This window comes from Aptenodytes forsteri, unplaced genomic scaffold, assembly GCF_000699145.1.
Source record: "Aptenodytes forsteri isolate BGI_AS27 unplaced genomic scaffold, ASM69914v1 Scaffold114, whole genome shotgun sequence".
NCBI classification, from domain to species: domain Eukaryota; kingdom Metazoa; phylum Chordata; class Aves; order Sphenisciformes; family Spheniscidae; genus Aptenodytes; species Aptenodytes forsteri.
In genome coordinates this window covers 2016148-2037443 of record NW_008795364.1, presented here as the reverse complement: position 1 = coordinate 2037443, position 21296 = coordinate 2016148, and positions in this window count along the sequence as shown.

Sequence of the window (21296 nt, the reverse complement as noted above, 5' to 3'; positions counted from 1 at the left end):
GTGAGCGAGTGGCTGTGTGGGGCTTAGTTGCTGGCTGGGGTTAAATCACGACACCAATATGTTGCACAACTTCCCTGATCTATTGTGACTGAAACAGCAATGTTTATTCCAACGTCTGCTATCTTCACTGTCAGTTTTGCAACCTTTCAGCCTGTTTCACGCACTAGCATATCCTTTGGGGGTGGCAGTTCCTCAGAGACAGCTGGGGTTGAAAGGTGCTACCTTTCCTTTGTGTAAGTCCCTCTTAAAACTTGCTTCAAGACCTGAAATCTCAAGAGCCTTCTGATGGACAGGTAAGGAATTCAGAGAGATATATTGAACCTTCGGTATAAATGACAAGCTATCCGTAAAATTAATATTAGAGGCAAAGCAAAAAAACTCCCACCAAAACCACCCAACAACCCCCCTCTAGATGTGCCTCATATTTTTTATAGTTAATGGAAACATCCAAGTTAGAAACCTAATTGCCATACTCACCCTGTGTAATTAGTAGAGGGAGTATCACCTCACCCTTTGACGGTATCTCAAATGTAAATGAATATACAATGATATTGATGTGGATTTCTTTGTAGAGCCAAAATGTTGTTTGAAGTTTGCATGACATGGAGTTTGCAGGGTATTCTAACTTCTAAGCTGTGACTTGCTGTCATGTAGATATTCTTAAATTTAGCTGGACTATTGATTTTAGAAGCCTGCACTTTTAATACCTGATGATTAAGCTAAAAAACACTCAAGTCAGTAGAAGTCTTTATTCACTTTTACATGTTTTTTATTTCACTTGCTAAGCTGGAAGTTCTTGTATTTCTCATGTGTAAAATTATGTCCAATATTCTGGTGCTTCATTACTGAAAGCCTTCATTTCAGTTATAAATTTCTTATACGTTATCATCGAGTTTCAGTGTTTTGTCATTTAGCAAATTCTCTAAAAGAAGTAAGTTACCCTAAGAAACTATACCTCCATTTGTCTCATAAAGAATGCAGTTGCTTTAGTGGAAACTTTTTTGGTAGTCCACTAACAAAAAGGAATATGGAATCAGAATTCCTCAAAATGAATGCTGGCATGAAAATTACAGTTTTATTGGGTTTTTTATTTTAATTTTTTAACCTGTGGAAAAAATTGAAAACATACTCTAACTGCACTTATTGCCTATACCTGCACTTGGACAGAAATGGGGAAAAAGATGCAAACGTCACACTGAGCAAGCCTGTGAATAGTGTTAAAAAGGCAATTTCATCTGGGCAGCAGGCATGCTGACAAGTGTTACACCTTCTCTGAAATAACCAGACAATCCTAACATGGTATTGTCTGGCTTTGTTGGACTGGGGAAACAAAAACATTAAAATACATGAAAAAAAGTAGTGCAAGAAACAGACTTTAGTATAATGGCAGATGGAGTGTCAAAAATATACATATATAACTATAAAAGAAGCTTTTTAAAGATCCAGACTTAAACCATCATGAATGGATACGAAAGCATATGACAATATTTAGTTTTAATGAAACCTAGGAGTCAGTAGGGATCCCATTTTTCACGGAGCCATGGAGCTAGCTGTTCCTAGTCCTGTAGTTGTGCAGCTGAGTATTCCTCTCTCAGTTAAGTACTCATGCTCCCTCATCCTGAAACAGATCTCTTAGAACACCTGCTCAGTGCATCTTTGCCTTTTCACAGGCCAGCAGCCGCCTGGGTGTGGTTACCACTGAGCTTGGCACCTACCTATAGTAGTTTCATCAGGATTATATTTCCCCAGTTAGGCTGTGAGAATGCCCGTCAAGAGTAACAATAAAAAAAGCTTTACTAGGTCAGTGACTGCGCGTCTCCCTTATCCAGAAGTCCTTATATTTTGTTCTAAAAAGATGGTTTTTTGTTGCTCACTGTAGCTGCTGCTGTTTCAGTTGTAAAATGCACTGCAAAGCAGGGAGACAAAAGGAAAAAAGAAGAAAAATAGAAAAGGGGGAAGGACTGGTTTGGTATTTTAAGGAAATGCAAAAGTTTCACATTCCCCCTTTGCTTTCTCAGTGAAGAAAGATTTTGGCACTGGCATGAATTTTTAGGCAAATTTCTTTCTCTCTTTTACTGCATTCTCTAAATTGTAAAGCCAATGTTGGCATGCAAATCATTTGCTTTCCATTACAGGGTTTTCTTCATATCTTATTTTTAGTAAATTGCCTTTTCAGCATTTTCTGGATATCTTTTTTTAGGTAATATACACACCTAGTTGGCATTTGTAATTTTCTTCCAGATGACACTGTAAGCAATAGCCCACTTAGTAGTTCTCTAGCCATCACAACAAATAAACATCACACAATATAGTATATTTCAGCATGGCATGAGATTTCCCAACAGATTCTGTCATCATAAAGTGAACTACATCACCATGTTCTGTACCACTTGCTGGTTAAAACAATATTTTTATACTTTCTCTAAAGAAAAGAATACAATAAACAAGGACAACCCTAGCTAAACAGATCTTAATGATAGTGTTAACACACTTTTTCATATCCAAGGCATAGTAATTGATTTCAGGAAGAGATGGGTTGAATATTTTTAATGCAATAATTGAGTAGAAAGTGATTATTTTCATTGTGTGGTCGGTGACACTTTAGTTCTTTCATCATTGAGAGATGGAGTAGTTTGGCCAGTACAGAACAGCATACGCAATATTAATGTGATACAAGTCTGGCTTTTGTAGAGTTCTTCTTGCCTGTTTACACATGTTAATTAAGGACACAATATTAATTTTGAGATCTACTAAATCAACTGAAATGCTAAACTGAGTTTCCTCTAGCAACTTTGACTCTGTGAACACAAGGTAACTCAAATGCTAAGATCAGATTTTGTTGCTTCTGTTGACATAACTTTTGCTAGAAAATTGTAGTGTGTTCCAAAACATGTTTATGCAGACAATATTCATGTTTTGAAGCTGCCCATTGCCCTGGCGCCCCTTGACCTCAGTGGGCATTTGATTCAGGCATTTTCAGAATACGTTTAAAAAACCTTTTTCTCTCTTAATATCTCAAATAAATCTGCTGCTGCTGTATTTCTTACTCAAGTGAAACACTAAGAAGCTTTTTGCAGTTGTGTAAATGACAGAGTAGATATTTCAGTGGTTACCACTGAGATTCAAAATTTTATTTTTTTTTTCTACATAGGCTTAAATGAATACCCATCTCATTTTCTTGAATGGATGACCAAGTAAACGTCTTTTGATGCTGTCAGACTCCACATGAGAGGGCAACATCCAGCTCATTATGGCTACAGCATCAACACTGAGCATTAGTTATACCAGAAATTCAGGAAGGGCAGGACTGGGCCTTCCATATATGCTGTGCACATTATGCATCACACACTGTCCCTTTATTTACCTGCAGGGCAACAGTGGGTTCAAAAAAGTATTTGTTGCGATATAGGGAATTGAAATACACAGTATAATTTCAGTGATTAGAGGAAAAGGCTATTAAAGCTGCATTCCTTAGTAACTGGAAAGTGTTAATTACATGATAGTCCTTTTTCCAATGTGATATTTAACAATTTTACTAAATAACCCTCACAAAAATATTCACATTTGTATTCTTACATGCTGATTTGAAACTCTTCAGTAATGCAAATGTGTAAACCTCTTAAGACAGTTTTTAATTTTATTACACACCCAATAGAATTTAAAATCTTTTCATAAACAGCTGAAAGGGAAAAATACCCTGGAAATTCATTGCAAGAATTTAGTTAGAAGTCATGTCAGGTTTAACTAAGATGACATTCTTTAATTTCCTTGTCAGCCACCACACTTGTCTTCTGATTCTCATCAGTTGTTTGTAACGAAGGTCACTTAAGTACGTGTTACTGCCCTTAACACTGACAGGATTGTTAAACTGACAGGATGGAATAGTAAATACAATATGTAGGGCATTTATTTTAAGCTTCTAAGTCTCCTAAGAAATGAGGCACCATTGTGTTGGTCTGCAGTGTTGATTCCTACTTGGCTTTTTAAAATGATAGCATTCATGTATAAATTTTGTTGCATCTCAGATTTCTTTTAACTAGAAAGATCAACTTTATTATTATTGCTATTCTAATTCATCTCTAGGTGTTTGAGTCTTTTGTAGCTAACACTAATCCTCCGAAGCTGGGAACGGAGTTCTCTTAATGTGACGTGTTAATGCCAATATAATAACACTGACAGTAGGGAGCCTAGATTTATGTTCTTGTAGAGATTAACAAGGATTTAAAGTACTTTTTCTAGAGAGAGATAATTATTACCGTTTTCAATGTTCTTTTATATCTTAATTGTTTACCAAAGGACCTTAGGTACCACCAAGGCACCTCACAGTATTTGTGGTAAATCCTCTAAGTCAGACTTCATACATAATGTCTCCAACCTCAGAAGAAACAAACCAAAATATGTTTCAACACTACTAACCAGCTCTTCACATCTCCTTGGTAGATTTGCTAGGAAGTCGTTATCCTGTACAACTCTGATGTTGACCAGTATAAGTACCTACCAGATTACTATTTATTTGTCCCAAACTGCATACCCCTTTTAACTGTCAGATACACTGTTTATGCTGGTTTTCATCCCTGTATGTGCAGGCTCAGCCTCCTGTTTCTAGTGTCCAGAGAAGGTTCCTGTGAAGGTAAATGCCTCTGTTTCGGAGGGATGTGTTAACTCACGCTTATGTCCAGCAAATACGTCTTTTCCCTCTGTAATTACTCACAATGGAGTTGCATTCAGACAAGGCACTTTTTCCTGCTATAAAAATGAGAATTGTTTTTGTTTCTTAGTTAAAGGCTTTTCACATGTATTCCTACCTGTTGAGGCTTTGCTATCTGAAAGCTCTTTGCTAGGGTGTATTTCTGCTTGCTTAAAAGTGGAAACACAACCCCCGCCTGAACTTCCTGCATATCCATCTCTATGCAACCTGTAAATGCACACAGGGTTTGCATTTTGATGTGTTATTAGAGAAAGGAGCATGTATTTAAAGAGTATGAATGAGTCTTATTTGTCATTCAATAATTTTTATTCCATTCAACAATGCTTCCATGCAAATGGGCACGGCCCTTTTCTTTATGAAAAGCTTTATTTAAAATAACTCTCAGAGGTCCAAACTGCTCTTAGGTGGAAGCAGGGAACTGCACAAAGAGCATGGGACCAAACATGTGGGAAAGAATCAGTGTTTGCCCAGGGAACTGCACAAAGAGCATGGGACCAAACGTGTGGGAAAGAATCAGTGTTTGCCCGGAGGAAGGTAGATATGTGCTACTGCTTCATGCCAGGTATGGACGAGTTTCACTTCAAGTTCTCCTGAAGCCAAAGGAACTTATTCAAGAAGAGAGAAGGTACTAATATATTTTGCTGACTCAGGGCCTTTGTGTGGGTACGTGACTGCATTGCTAACTGCAGGCATGTATTTGCTAGGGGGGAGAAGATTCCTCCTGCGCAGGCTGTATTGCCTTCTCTGGAGTGGCAGGCACCGCAGAAATGCATGAAGAGGAAAAGTCCTGTATTTCCTAAGCACTGAATTGTAGTTGTTGCTGGCTTCAGGGATAGATTGCAAGCCAGTATATATAGTTTGTCTACAGAAGGAGATATATGCTTTATTTTTCTTGTAAAATGTCACCTGTAGGTTTATAACTGGTTGAGTACTGATTTATTTCCCACATACAACTCATTTTTGAAATACATTGAAGTATTTGTGAAGAACCTTCGTTTAAGTTACTCCTCAAGAACAAGATACATGATACTGCAGCTGCCAAACCCAAGATCTCAAAAATTATGAATGAGGTTTGAATCGCCTCCCCTGCCTTTGAGATTATTATAGTAACAAGAATGATAAATTGTTACTGTTGTTTTTTTATTTCTGAGTTTTTTTACAGAACATCTACTCCTTGCTTTAAAGGCTTTTTTTTTTATTATTTTTCCTTTTTCCTAGCCAGTGCAAGCTCTAGAAACTTTATTTGGTAACAAAAGCTAAAATTTTCTAACAGTCTAACTACTGTAGCTTTTGGGGCATAACAGAAAAAACATACTGGAAGACTGATTAAATCTATGGCTATATGGAATGTGTAGCATTGACAGGAGTTTAGATGGTCATTTGTGGTTGTAATAGTTTCATTTGTTTCCTCTTTGATCTTAAAAGAAAGTTCTGTTTCTTGATGTTGCATAGATTTAAATCTGAGTAATGTTTCTTGTCAAGATACTGCAAAATACTAGCTGTTAATTTTTATCTTTCTAAGAATCTTGTACAGGATATGAAAATAAAAGAAAACTCAAGAAATGAAGCCTGAGAATTAAGTTGTTCATACAATTTTAACAAGAAATTGAACATGTAATTGGCAGTAGAACAACCCCAGTTCTACAGTAGTGGTAGAAGCTAACCAGTGTGTGTGTGCTGTCCTGAATATTGCATTGCCGTAAAATTTGAAAGTGAAGCCCTTGAACAAGTCACAGGTATAAGGGTTTTTTTTATGCAATTTGAGCACAAAACTCAGTACCAGGCGATGTAAACTTACACTCTTGTATTCTTTAACTGAACAGAAGGAAATAATTTTGGAATAATTCTGGTTCTTAATACTTTTTTTTTAACCCTGTCATCTGTTAGTTCCTACTACTGGGTGAACAAGCAATCCCATATATTTTAAAAAACGCTTTATTTTAGTAAAAAATATCAAGGGCCATCAAAATTTGCAGCTTTCATCTTCTTTCACTGGTTTTATGTGTTTTGTCACAAGGAAATTGTATTACTGCACCATAACATCATTACCAAAAAATGGGCACAGCCTTTGTTTAAATTTCAGTCAGAACATCTGGACCACAGCCTTGGAATACAGCACGAAACTGGAAATGTTTGCCTGGAAATCTTGTGAAACATGTTTCTTAGGCAAGATAAATTAAAACAAAACAAATAAAAGGATCAGTGGTGTAGATATGTACCATGGATTCCAGTGCAAAACACTTAGAGGAGTTATTTTACATAACTTGGAAACTATTCCTTTGTGAGCAACCAAGAGGAAGCTCTGATTTCTAGAAAACAGTAAGTTTCAGCTCTTAGGAATCTTATAAGTTAGAAAGTTACAAAACTGCCAGCACCTTAATACTTAAGGGCTTTATTAAAAGGCCTTCTGAGAATGGGAGGGGTTTTTGTCTGGTTACTGATAGGACATTTAGGCATAGAAGAAATGAGTAACTTCGGTACAGTCGTCGTGCAGCTGTTTCCAAACCTACAGACCTTTTCCACTGCCTTTACTATTCTTTTGCTTTTTTTCAGCCCGTCCTTGCAATAAGGCATCCCTGCTATGAATAGTAGGTAAAAGCTTTCTGTTTCTTTTCTCTTAGAAAAATGTCTAGGGCTATTCATGATACCTAGCAGCATTCAGAAAATTTGTTGGACCATAGTTTAAGAAGTTTGTATCCTAACTCGTTTCCAGTTGTCTTCTCCTACAAAATGCACCTGTAGTCCATTCTAGTTGGAAGGGACATGTAGAAGCTCTTTTTGCAGGATTTCTCAGGAGCACATGGGGATGTGATGCTTTCAAGGGAGGTGTTGTTTTATTGGAACTGATGAGCTTGTCCCAGTTTTTAGTGGATTTTCTTATCTCTATAAAACAATAAGTGCATTGCAGGGGGTCATTTATTAGTTATAACACTAGTTATATGTTTGTCTCTAAATGCCCCTAATTAGAAGAGGCTTAATGTTGTATTATTTGATGACAACTTGTTAACTAGTTGTTGACATAACTTTGCAAATAGTTGCCTGTTTCTACTGCTTCTATTTGATGAGGAAATTTGAATGTGTTTTATAAAAGCATATCTCACAGAATTGTAAGACAGTGTATTTTTCACTGTTAACAATTAAAAGAGATGAATTAACTGTCAGAACGCATATGGTCTCTTGTCCGATGAAAATCTTATTAAACCATCCATTGGTAACAAATGAAAACATCTGTATTATCACTAATTTTTGTAAAATCTCTAGTGGCTTGGGTGATTAATTGATATTTTTGTTTTTTCTTTGATTTGATTTAATTTTTACTACAGCACTCCATTTTAGGATTATAGCTACCTCCTGACTGCAAGCTTGGCAACAAAAAAATGGAGCAAATGCCTGCCACAAATCAAAAAAACAGTGCTTAGTAGTAAATCACAATAGTCAAGCAAGGACTCTCTTGAGACGATAGAGGAAAACTAATTGCATGTGAGGTGCATGCCACAGAGAAATCTTACAGGAAGCCTGCCTCACTTTGCATTGGGCTATTACATTATCTGTAGGTGTCAGTAACACGTTATACCTTAAATCACATATAGCCTGATCCAGCTTCAGAAATCCCTTTATCTGATTCATATCCCATGTGAATGGCACTATCTATATGGTTCCCCTGTTACACATTTGTGCTTTTACAGGAACGTGCAAGTATCTTCACATTGTGCATTCTATAGACTTGTAAAAAAGCAGATCTATCAGACAAACTACCACAATCATTTGTATAGCTTGGATCCCACAACCCTTGTGTGATTTTTGAGAAACTTCTGAGCAGAATATGTTTTGTAGGCAGAGGTTTTAGATGTTATATTGTATAGAGAGCATGTGTACTCAAAGCAGAAAAATAAATGACACTGTTTTTTTAATGATACAGAATATTTTGGGGTTTTTTTTTGACTTGAGCATTCTGTAAAACAGATTACTGAGTGCTGGCTGTTTACATGTGAATATAGATACAGGTTATCTACTGATTGTTGATACTGTCATAGGATTCTCATCCAGAGTATAGGGAAGTTTAATCTTATTGGTAATATTAAGTTTTCTTGGAATTGTAGCAGAGCAGGTAGAAAGACCTCTCAAAGGTGCAATTCCTATCTAATCAAGACCTTTGTTAATTGACCTAATGATATCTGTGATGACTTTCTTTTAATGCAGAATAAGGCATTAATTTAAAACACTGGGTGGTAAAACAGTAAAGCATGAGGGCATGCTTATTTCTGAGGTTGGAGTTTGTTAGATTTTGGTAGGTTGGGAGACGGATATAAACCATTTGTGAGATTGAGCTCTTTGAAATTTTATGCTGTTTATGAGATCACTGGGGTCCAAACAATGTTCATACGCTAGGAAGCTTCTTGCAAATAAGTGGATGTTTAATGAATGAAACAAGGTACCACAGAATTTTGCAGAAAATAGCATCATATTTATTTGTAAGTAAGTATGCATGTGAGATTGTATCTGTTATATAAAGCCATGTCAGAGGAGCAGTCAGGATGTTATGTTGAATATCTCTTGATCATCTTGTCATGACAGATAAAGAAATTTTAAATATGAAAGGGATAGTAAACTAGTACCAAGCATTTACTTTGTAAGCATGCTTGTTTGATTATAGTAATAATGAATGTTAGCTTTCCCTCTTAATTTCTGCTCAGCTAAATCTGTGATTAAAAAAACAAACACAAATTAGTGTTGTTACTGGTCAGAAAAAAACTTAACAAAAGTGACATGCATTAAATGGGCTTTATTTAATCTCCAACCATGCCTGTGATCAGCAGGGGACCTATGTGCACAGACATACTTTTTTCCCCAGAATTTCTTCACTTCTGGGGAATACTCTGAGTCCAGTTCAGATTATTCTGAAACCACCAGCCCCTCTCAAGGCTTTCTCTGACAGTGATGTTGCTCTGAAGTACCTCTTTCAAGCTGCAGGGGCAAATCTAGTTGTAGAGATTTGTAGTGACATTAAATGTGGAAACACTAAAATTGGTGTGAATGGAGAATGAAAGGGAATGTCTGGACGTGGAAGCAAGAGAAGGAAGGGAAGAAAGGCTTTCAGAATGCCAGGTGCTGGTGACACTAGATTACCCACATTATCAGGATCACAGCGTATCAGCATGCAACTTCTCAGGACACCCACTTTGGGAAAGCACAGAAGAGCCTTAGGCAAGAGACAGCCCACACCCAATCAGATTCACGCCATGAAGAAATAATGGCAAAAAGATAGAGAACAGTGTTGGAGACCTAACATACCCAAATCAGAAGACTAAAATAAATTCACAGAAGTTGAAGAGGACAGATGCATCATTAAATCAAAAGCCAGCACATAGTCTCCTGCCTAAGAAAAAACAAGATGTAATGAGGACTTGATAGCCAGAGCCCCTTATTCTCTGACGTCATTACAAGAAATTCTGAGTACATATGTCTTGGTGCCTGAATGCTGGACAGTCTGCTTGGATGTAAGCGTTTCAGTGTATATGAGGACTTGGCTGTGTGAGTAAAACCGATTTTGTTTTAAAATAAAATTGTTTTCTCCTCCCACAACTGATTGCACTGAACATTGCTATACGGTTGCAGCTGCAACATGTTTTCCTACGCTGTGAAAGTGATTTTTCTCTCTTGTAATGCTTGTCGATATCACTGCTTTAACTAGAAGGTCGGTAGGGTAGAAATCGGGGGGCTGGTGGGTGCTGCATGCCTGCATGGATGGTTGTCTTTCCTCCTTCACCCCATGGGGTGGGTTCCACAAGACACCTGTGAAAGATGCAGGTCATGGCAAGCAGAAGCTGAATCACTGGGAGTGATTTTAAAGGAGTAAACCAAGGAATTAACGCTTGTGTATATCAACTGGGTAGGAAAAATATGTAGATAAACCTCCAGATATTCAGAGAATGAAGCGATATAATGAATAATGAAATCTGAGTGTTTTGAGGGAGAACGTGGGCTATAGATTTTGGGAAAAGTTTAGAAAATACTCATATTTTGGCATTCCTTCAGCCAAATAGGTATAACATGGATCCTTAGCTTAAGCTCATGGTGGAGGAAGAAACAAATGTGTTTCTCATATGAAAATAGGTTGGTCTTCCTGACCCCATAGCTATAAGGCCCCATTGTGCATGAAGAAATTATAAACTCCTGTTGCAGTGCATCAACTTGGGAGAACACAGAGGGACTTTTTTCAGCACGTGTCATTAGAAGATAATAGATGAAATGGGGTCTTAAAAAGGCAAGCATTTTATGTGAATAACATCTATATCCTTCCGTCACATACTTCTACAATAAAGAGCTCCTAAAACATCCTAGAAGTCAAAGACTAGCAATACAACATGAAGTCTTCTCTCTTCAAATTATTTATGTTTCATGTTTCTACCTACATAAGCTTAATGGAAAGACACTTATGCAAACTTTTACAAATAGCCTTTCTTATTTTAAGTGTAATCTATTTACAGCTAGTTTAAATCAGTGTCAGGGCTATGTTGGGTGGGTACTTTTAAAACCCACGTAGGCTTTCCAAAATATTTAAACTCGCTAGATTTTGTAAAGCTGAGATTCTCTTCTCTATAAACACCTAAGAATACTTATGTTAAAAAATGTTCTTCCACTCCAGGAAAAATGCATATGCACAAATTTAACTTTAAACACTTAAAGTAACGTATATTTATAATGAAGGCTGTGCTGAAGTGTTTGGTTAGGTCTGATGCAGTTTGTGGTCAAGCCAGGTACTATGTGTATTGCAGTGATGACTGTAAGAGTGAAGGTGTGTTAGAACTGGTACTAAACAACAGTCCTGTGAGCACCAGGACTAACAACCTAATTTTCAGCAGTTTTGTAGGTCGTGAACATGCAGCAATGCTAGACTGAGGACCAGCATCAATGCCAGATCATTGTGTCCTTTGCTACATGTGCTGTGTTTACTACATACTTCTGCTAAAACATCTCATGGTTTAGTTTTCTTCCTACCATATGTTTCTAGAGCAAGAACTGGCAAGTAAATTGCATTTATTGTAAGCAATGCAATCATCACTATCCTATGAACAGGGGTTTTCCTGTATCTCTCTAGATGCTGCTCTGTATCTGGAGAGAGGAGATAAAGGGCACACCATAAATTATTTCTGCACAAGCAAGGAAGAGCAAATGGTAATTCACAATAAATAGAATTGTTGTGTCCTCTGTCGTCTGTGCATATATGTATGAGGGACCAAAAATGTGTCATAGGTATACAGACAGACAACATAACTGCAGAAAGCCTAGTTAATTTAGAGATGTTATTAAAAACTAGGCTGAAAACAGTTCAGGGGAAGCTACCGAGGAGTTCTTAAAGTCAGGTCTTTTATATCAAGGAACCTAACTTTTAATAGTGTTACTCTGATTGAGGAGAACATTACTGGTAGGAAGAAAACGTAAGACTATGACTAGAATAAGTTATGTCCTCCAAGCCCTTTAAGATATGCAAAGTTTGACTCATAATAAATGCTTTCCTGAATATAGATGAAAATAAGCATGAGCTTTAGTGCTTTCTTAACCTGAGGCCTAAAGCAGAAAATGCTTGTTCAGATTGCCAGCAAAACTTTGCTGAGAACATACAAATGATTGGGATCTTCAGATTTATTTTGCTATGTCATGTTTTATAAGAAGCACTACTCTATTTTCATAATAGTAAGTTTTAGATTTACTGGGGAGTTTATGGGCTGGACCTCTGCTAAAAATATCATCGTGAAGAAATACACAGAGAAATGATGGTGGGTAGAGCTGTTTGGCTATAAAGGTTGATTAAGAATGGCTATTGGTGATTTTTGTATCAACTTTATTTATCCCTTTTTATCATACGTTAAAGTTTCATTCATATAAATGGTTATGAGAAAATGAACGAATGTTTATGAGAAACAAACTAAATTGATCAGTGGCATTCAATAATAACTCTCAAACATCAATGTTGTCTTGACTTGATATAGATAAATCTGAAACTAACTTATTGAACAGCCCCTGTGAAAGTCTTTGCCTCTCAGCTTACCTGGCTTAAAGCTTTGAACATTAAACTTCTGTGCTTTTACAATCCAGGCACAGTCTGCCAGAAATACAAGAAAAACTGTCCCCCAAATCTATGAAATCTCAGGAAAATACTCACCCTAGAATGTTTAAAAGGCTCTCCAGGCTCAATTAATTAGTATTTTCTAATTATTTTTTTAATTTCACAATTCTACTTATGAAATGGACATTACTGCATCTGGTGTGCTGCACTGTAGAGAAGGACATGATCCTGAAGTTTAATCTGTTTTATCAGACTAAGGAACTTTGTCTTCATTTGAAATCTACTTCCATACATCTGTATCTGAGGATTTGGAAGTGTTGCCAGGGAGATGTTTTTGCATTAGAAAAAATGATGGAGACTGTCTATAAAGAGTCATTATAACTTGTCAAATTGCTTGCACTAAGAAGTTGAATGCTGAATATGGAGAGTTTCAATAGCAAGTAGACAGCTGCATGAAGGGCAATAATTTTTTCACTAATTTCATGGTAGTCTTTTTAGTAGAATTAAAGATCCTTGATTAAATATGGCCTATATGTAGGAAATATTAATGCCATATATTAGAAGAATAATGGAAATTCTTGAAGCTTACCCCATTTGTGTTTGCCTGTGTCTATGGTGTGAGATACCTCCGTGTTTCACAGATGTGACACAATCAAAGATTTCTCAGAATAAGCTTCATCTTCCTTCATAAATCACTCTGATCTAAAGATTTATATCATGGTTTATTACATGCATTTATAATCTTCTACCCTATAAGTAGCATCAATGAGATTTTAGAATAACTGCTGAAAAAGAAAGTCTTAGCCCTTGGCATGTGTTCCAGCAATGCCCATTCTTCTTGTAGTGATTGTTGAGTAGAAATGTCATATCTGTGTAACCAGAATGACTTCTCAGAAGTTGTGTAAAGGCATGCAAGTGCAAAGACAGTGAGCTCTGAAGCAGGTTCTTAATACTTAAACAATTTAAGTCTTTAGCAAATCACATGGTCCTCACCCATTCAAATTTATCAATCTTTTGCCCTTTCAAATGGTGTGGTCACTCATTTGCTCTAGGAAGTTGCATTTCATGGAAGTTTTCTTATGAAATAAGAGAGGACTGGACAAACCTCCAGTTTGGAAAAGAAAGTACAGATGGACAAAAAGAAGATGAAAACTCTAAGCATACCTTAGAGAAAGTCTTAGGCACATATTTGATAGATCTATATCTACAGTGGAAAGATCCAGGACTCTTCACATGAAAACCCTGTTCTTGGTATTACCACTTAATTAGTCATTGCGTACCCCTTTCATCTGCAGCTTTGAAATGTTGGAGGTATTTGATACCTGATCACCCTAGAGCCAAAAGGATTTGAGTGTGGAAAAAGGTGATGATGCACCCATGGCTAAGAACCTGAGAACTCTCGACGTTTGCAGAACTTGGGAGTCTACCACAATGATTTTTCACAGAGGCCGAAGAAACTTTGCAGAGTACATTTCTTTGTCCCGTATAGCACTTTCCATGTATCTTCTTGTGGAGAATCTACCTACTCTTCCTCTGTACGCCTGCTCTGAATACTCTTGTTTGTGCTCTGCACAACAATATTAGACCAGTACTTCACAGTCTGGCTAGATTACCTCAGGCAAAGAAGACACTATCCTTGAGCAGCAAATTAAGTGAGAGGTATAAAGAATCTCCTCTCCTATGTAGTGGAGGATAAAATGGGAGGTAGTTATGAGGATTTAATTCCCTTTTATATGTGAAGAGCTTTGAGCTCTTCAGGGGGGAGCCCCATGGCCGTACGATTTTCTATACTGATGGTAACTGAATAGAAAAAAAAATAAATTTGTGGGCCTAAAGGCTGTTTCCTGTGCTTTATTCCCTGAGAGATTAGGTTATAGCAATGGTTGGGACACTAGGCAGCTTCACACCCAGAATAAGTGGCAAAAAGGCTCCTACAGCTCTGTTTGTAGGATTGTGAATTTCATTCAAGGGAGTGGGAAAAGGAAAGAAGAGGGATATGTGCTATATGAGATGCTATATGATGAGATGGTATATGATTTCTCTGTTCCTTCTGAGTCTGGGGTAAATACAGGGTACATGAACTAGCAGCCTAGCCTCAGGGCTTTAGTTAACTCCACTTCCTTTGATTTCACTCCAGCTGTGGCTTACTGCTCATTGGCCTTACCTCAAAAGAGGTCCCTCCTGGGGCCTGAAGAGTGTGAAAAGTGTCTGTGTGAGACTATTGGAGGCAGAAATCAGCGGACATTTGTATATCAGGATCTCTAACCAGCCAGGCCTGGTCAAAGTCTGGAAAGACTTAATTGCATAAAGAAGAAAAGACAACAGAAAATATAGCCTCCAGAGCAGCTGAGGTTATTGAGACGTAAGTTTCTATGTCCTTCTTCATGCCAAGTGTTTTCCTCTGACACCAGGGTATTGATTACTAATCACTTTCTTCCTCTGTCAAGAAGTGGTTGCTTTCACAGTCATGGGAGCCAATGCCAAAGATCCCTGTGCCTCGTTGTGCCCCAAACGGCTACAAAGTGGGCTTTGATACCCACCATCATAGAATCATAGAATCATAGAATCATTGAGGTTGGAAAAGACCTCTAAGATCATCGAGTCCAACCGTCAACCCAACACCACCATGCCCACTAAACCATCTCCCTAAGTGCCTCATCTACTCGTCTTTTAAATACCTCCAGGGATGGGGACTCCACCACTTCCCTGGGCAGCCTGTTCCAATGTTTCACCACTCTTTCAGGAAAGACATTTTTCCTTACATCCAATCTAAACCTCCCCTGGCGCAACTTGAGGCCATTTCCTCTCGTCCTGTCACTAGTTACTTGGGAGAAGAGACCAACACCCACCTCGCTACAACCTCCTTTCAGGTAGTTGTAGAGAGCGATGAGGTCTCCCCTCAGCCTCCTTTTCTCCAGGCTCCATCGTTACTATGATGGTAGCCACGTGACTACTTTATTGTCTTTCGCAGAGATAGATGTCACACTTTGCTGTTTCCTGATGCTATAGGGCAGTCAACTGGAGATCACTCCTCAGTGTTCAGGTTTGCTAGGATGCCTACAAACACAGGAGAGGCAGCTGATCTGTTATGCCTGTTTATCACTTGAATCTCAAATGTCTCACCATTACCATTTGCTCTGTCCAATTTTTTGCAGGATCCACCCAAGTTTTTAATTTTAAACTGTGGGCTGTACCTCACATATAAGACCTTTTTATTTATGTATTTTTATCATGCCTGTTGTGGAGGAACTCACTTGTCTTAACTGAAAAAGAAGTAACTAAATTCTGAAGGCTTGTGAGTACTATTGGGGTACATATAAAGGTACATATAAAGGTTTCTTTGCATTATTTCTATGAGCTGTTTTTGTAACTGAGCTGCTGGTGTTCATCAAATAAAAATTTGAATCTCTGTGAGGTGCTTTAACTAATACTTCATTTCACACTATGACAGGATGTGTTACACAGCAAACAATTACTTTTCATCGCCTGTGTATTTCCATATATCTTTAAGTAATATGTACTACTCATACATAAAGTTATATCCAAATATTATCAGTGTCTCCAAAAGCTGCTGCTTTTTCTGTGGTATTCATTCAGAAATGCAACATTCTGGTTAGAAGTGCTTTTATTGAAGAAATTCACTCATTGCTTTTTTCCAGCGCTCATTCATTTTTTTTAACAAATGGCAGGGTGATACTACTTTGCAGACAAATCGAGGCTGTTGGTTCAAATCCAAAGCCTACTTCCTTTTTCTTTGTAGCTGATTCATTCATAGATCATCCTGAGCTGAACTGCAATATTTTTTCCCTGAAATCCTTAACCTGCTTTTGCATGAGGTTGTTTTTGTTGTTTTTTTTTTTTTTTAAAATGCTGTTGCTTAATTTTATTACTAGAAGGAAACAAGTAAAGGAGATTCCAAGATGATGATTACTCTTGAGAAAATCATTAATCTAGCTGAGATACCAAATTCAAAGGGGTACATTAAGTAGGTAAAAATAGGCTGTTGGAATAAGTCCAGGGCTAAAGTAACCAACACTTGTTTCAAGAAAAGATCTTTCTAGGTCAGCATTGTTCATTCATTAAATGACCTTTATGGGGACAACTAACTGTCACTGTTTAAGCTCATATATTTGTCTTATGATATAAATATCAAGTCTTCTATAAGCAATAAATTTGGCACACACATACAGATATGCTCTTTCACATGCAGTGAAAAATACATGCAGAGCAAAGCAGAGGTTTTAGCAGAAATACAAGCTGTATAAAGGGAGTGGGTCAGTCTTGGTGAACACACTGCCCTCAAATGATCAGTTACCATCTAGGATTATTTTGCGTGCAGGATGGGAATATCTTTTTTAGCCAGAGTTTCTGCATTATTGTTTGCTACTTCCTGTAAAGCCATTGCTAAAAAGTAATATAATTGATATAACTTTTCAAGTGTGTTATGTTTTTTGTTTAAAGATAGGAATTCAGCCACTTTTGGAGTGTGAGTATAATTGCCTTCTTCATGCTCAAATTCAGTCTCTCTGAAATCAGCGGCTTCAAAATCCACTTGATGCTGAGCTTGCAGGAAGCCTGTGTGCTGCTAATTCATATGCCACTTTCTCCTCCTGCTTCCCCCTCAAATGGCATTGCCTGGGGCCGAAAAATATCTTAGAAATATCAGGGGAAGCTTTGACTAGTAACAAATAATGTTGTTATTTAAAAATAAAAGTTTTAAAAGTCTGATAGGACTGAGATTCAGGTTTCCTAGGTGTACCTTATCTTAAGCAAGGGAAAAACCACATAGAGTTTTTTCAAGAAAGCCTTCTTATCTTCATTTCCTCCTCATTGCATGGCAGTGTTGGTTCTTCTGACATCTAATCTCAGCTTTTCCCATCTAATGAATCAATTTGCCTGCCCCTTTCCAACTTCTAATTCTGTTTTCTTTTTTTTTCCCCAACTTCTTAGCATACAATAATCAGTAGCAAGAAAATCTCAATTAAAAATATGGCAATGTAAAGTGGTTTGAGCTGTGCCTTTTGAGCTTTTTTAATTGGTGTCATCATATGAACTTTGACCTTCTTGTCTCCTTGTCGTTTATCTCCTCTGTTCTTCTACTTAAGCTTGACTCCTCAGGCTTTAGTGTGGGTTTTTTTCTACTCTGGCCTAAGAAATTTTTCCATCATTTCCTGTATGTTTGAAAATTCTCTCTGTTCTTTGTATGAGACACATGCCATCTCTTAATTCAAATCCTTCTCGAAGGCATGTCTTTCTCCTGAGGGTCAGAAATGCTCAGTCGTTGTAAGTAGATCATCACCACTGTGTAAACTAATAAAAATAAAACATAGTAAGGAGAGATGAATTTATAGGAACTCAAGAAGCTTCAGGGTCCATCTCTTAAAAATGCAATTTCTCAGGTTAAATTTTATTTTCCTTTAAAGAACTTGTGCAATAAACAGGAGGGATTGTAGAATGTTCTTCCATTCATATTCCTGTGAATAAGTGAGTGTAGATGCCCACACTGATTTTGGAAAAGACTTTCACTTGCTTGTTTTGTAATAGAGGAACTTTGAGAGGCCACAGGAATTTAGCTTTGCTTTTTCAGTGCAGGGAAGGAGGCAGTGAATCTCATGGCCTCAGAAAGATAATATCTCAAAAATGCTGCAACATAAAAGTTATAGCAATTGTTTGACGTATGATTCGCTCTGATCATGAATTCTGGTTTAAAGTTCTGGTCAAACATTTTGTTTAGTTGCCTCACTATCATTTTAGGAGCTTAATTTTAGTCATTCAAGTCAGGAAACCTGGCTCTAAATTGGGCCTAAGTTAGGAAGAAAGAAGGAGTAGGCTTAGGAAAATCTGATATGAATTTGAAATATCTTTGCTCCTAAAACTAAGGAGGTGAAAGAACATACTGAAAATTCATTTGGTCTATTTCCCTGCCTAAGGCATATTGTTTTATACCCATGTTATTTCTGTCAAATGTGTCTGTTTTAAAAGACCCTCCAGGACAGAGTCAGCAAATTTTTCAATCAATATTCTAGTATTTTAAAGTAAAGGCTTACCCTTAGCACTTGGAAATGTTATCTAGTTCCAAATCCAAATCTTTCCCAATTCAGACGTCTTACCGTTTTCACTACTGATCACCTTGGACTATCTACGATATGCGCTAGAAAGAAGCTATTTCAGTCTGTGTCAAATGTTGAATTATAACTAGTCATGCATGTCATTTGTAATAGAATACACATTCATTTTTTCTTGAATTTGAAAGCTATTGTCATTTCCCCATAGTTTTTCCTCCTGTAGGATAAGTAACCCCATTTGTTTTGTTTTCTCCTCCTTTTGTGGTCTTCTGGGCATTTGCCTTGTTCTTCACTAGACCTCCTCCAGCCCTTCTGCTCCCTTCTGACAGCACTCCTTAGGCCTTTCTGAAGGCAGAAGGGAGCAACTGCTTTACAGGTCTGGCTGCCTCTTCTCCTTGCTATATGCGTCAATGGAAAATGTTAATAAGAACTGAATGAAACCGAGCTGTACGGTATTATTTGTTCTTGTTAACACCTTATTCATGATAGTTATTGATAAATTCCAGGATCTGGAAATACCACTTCACACTGATACAATGTAAGAAAAGTTGTGCAGTATGTGATTTCATATAATAACTTTCAGTAATGTTATCAATTTTTGTCAAATGAATTATGACAAATTCAGTGTTATGTAGGAGGTTTCCAGGTTTAAGCAGCTTCATAAGTCAGCATCTGATCAATAGCAGCAACTAATGGCCCCTAATTCTCCACTGGTGACAAACAGGACTGGTCATGGTTGGAAGGCATGTGTTAAGAGATTAACGTTTCAGATGGAGTTTTACCACTTCAGATTGTAATACAGAGTAATTACTATTGCCTTTAGTGTGTCAGGATGGTAAATTTCTTTCAGGAAAATGAAAGGTCAGCTCCTTGGTGTCAAACATTTCTTTGGAGTCCATAAATATCACGTAATTAGGAAAACAAATCTAATGGAAATAAGTTTAGAAAAAATATTATATCCCTACTGGGGACTAGGGAATTTCTTGTCATAGCAGGTCATTTTGTAAATCTTGGTTGAGTGTTAACCTGCAAATAGATGCAACCTAACCTCTGTAAAAGCCATTTTGCATTTTTTTCTCATTATTTTATTGGGCAGGACATCTGGAACATTGTCTTTATCATATAGTTGGTCTTAGCTTAAAAACAATTATTTTTGAGTTTGTGTTGAACTGAATTAACTATATTTCTATTAAAGGATATTGGAAAAAGAAGAAAATAAATGCAACTGCTTTTGTTTGAGAATACCAGAGGATGGCATTTGCAGAGTGCCATTGAATGTTGTGAAAAACTCACCTGAGAACCAATGTGTAGAATTTTCCCATGATCTTGATTCAATCCCATACGAGTCATTGATAATGTGATGGGTTTTATTTAAGTAGTCATATGTATGGTGTAGCCATTATAATTGGAAGTTTTCAAAATGGCTTTCAGGAGAGGGCATATGTGTCACAATATTTTGGGAGATTTCAGATCTTACAGAAAGGATTTTGCCTGATTGTCAAGCAGAAGAACGTAATTTCTTTGGTCCTTGCTAGGTGCTCTCCTCCGCTGTTCTGACCACCACTCTGGCAACTCTGCTCTAAGTTACCTTTGAATCTTGGGGTTTATCAGCTAAAAAGTATGAGGTATATGAAAATTCTCTGGATTTCACTAAATGGAGTTGTGAAAAGGTGTAAAAAGAGAAGAGTATACTGGTTTTGGCTGGGAAAGGAAATGTGCACTGGAATGAACTTGTATTTAAAATAAGATTGATCAAAAACCCCCAAAAGAATAAGAAAGGATTTGAATCAAATAGATAACATCCACTGGACACTGGATTGGTTAATACCAAATTGGGAGGATATAAGTAAGGAGCTGCATTATTTTATAACTGGAAGATAATTATATTTCCACAGTTTCCTTGTAGTTCTTACACATTTTAATATAATTTCCCCTGAGAGATATATTGATACTCCTTAAAGTATATAGTTCAATAAAGTGTAGAAATATATAATGAAGGTACTAATTTCATAGGAGTTTATGTGAGTTAGCAACAGAAACATCTCTTATTCTAAAAGAAGAATGTGCAAGTATTTAAAATGTGACGTAACAGAGACAAAATACAAACCATTCTTTATCTTTACCTTTAATATTAACCAGCCCTGAAATAAGATTCTTAAAGAAACTTGATTGTCTATTCCCCCCCCCTCCCCTGCAATAAAAGGGCTGAAATGCCACTGAAGTGGCAGTTTTAGGATATTTCCCTCCCATTTTTACAGAGTTGGAGGAACCAGTATTTCATAGAATCATAGAATCATTAAGGTTGGAAAAGACCTCTAAGATCATTGAGTCCAAGCATCAACCCAACACCACCATGCCCACTAAAACATGTCCCTAAGCGCCTCATCTACACGTCTTCTAAATACCTCCAGGGATGGGGACTCAACCACTTCCCTGGGCAGCCTGTGCCAATGTT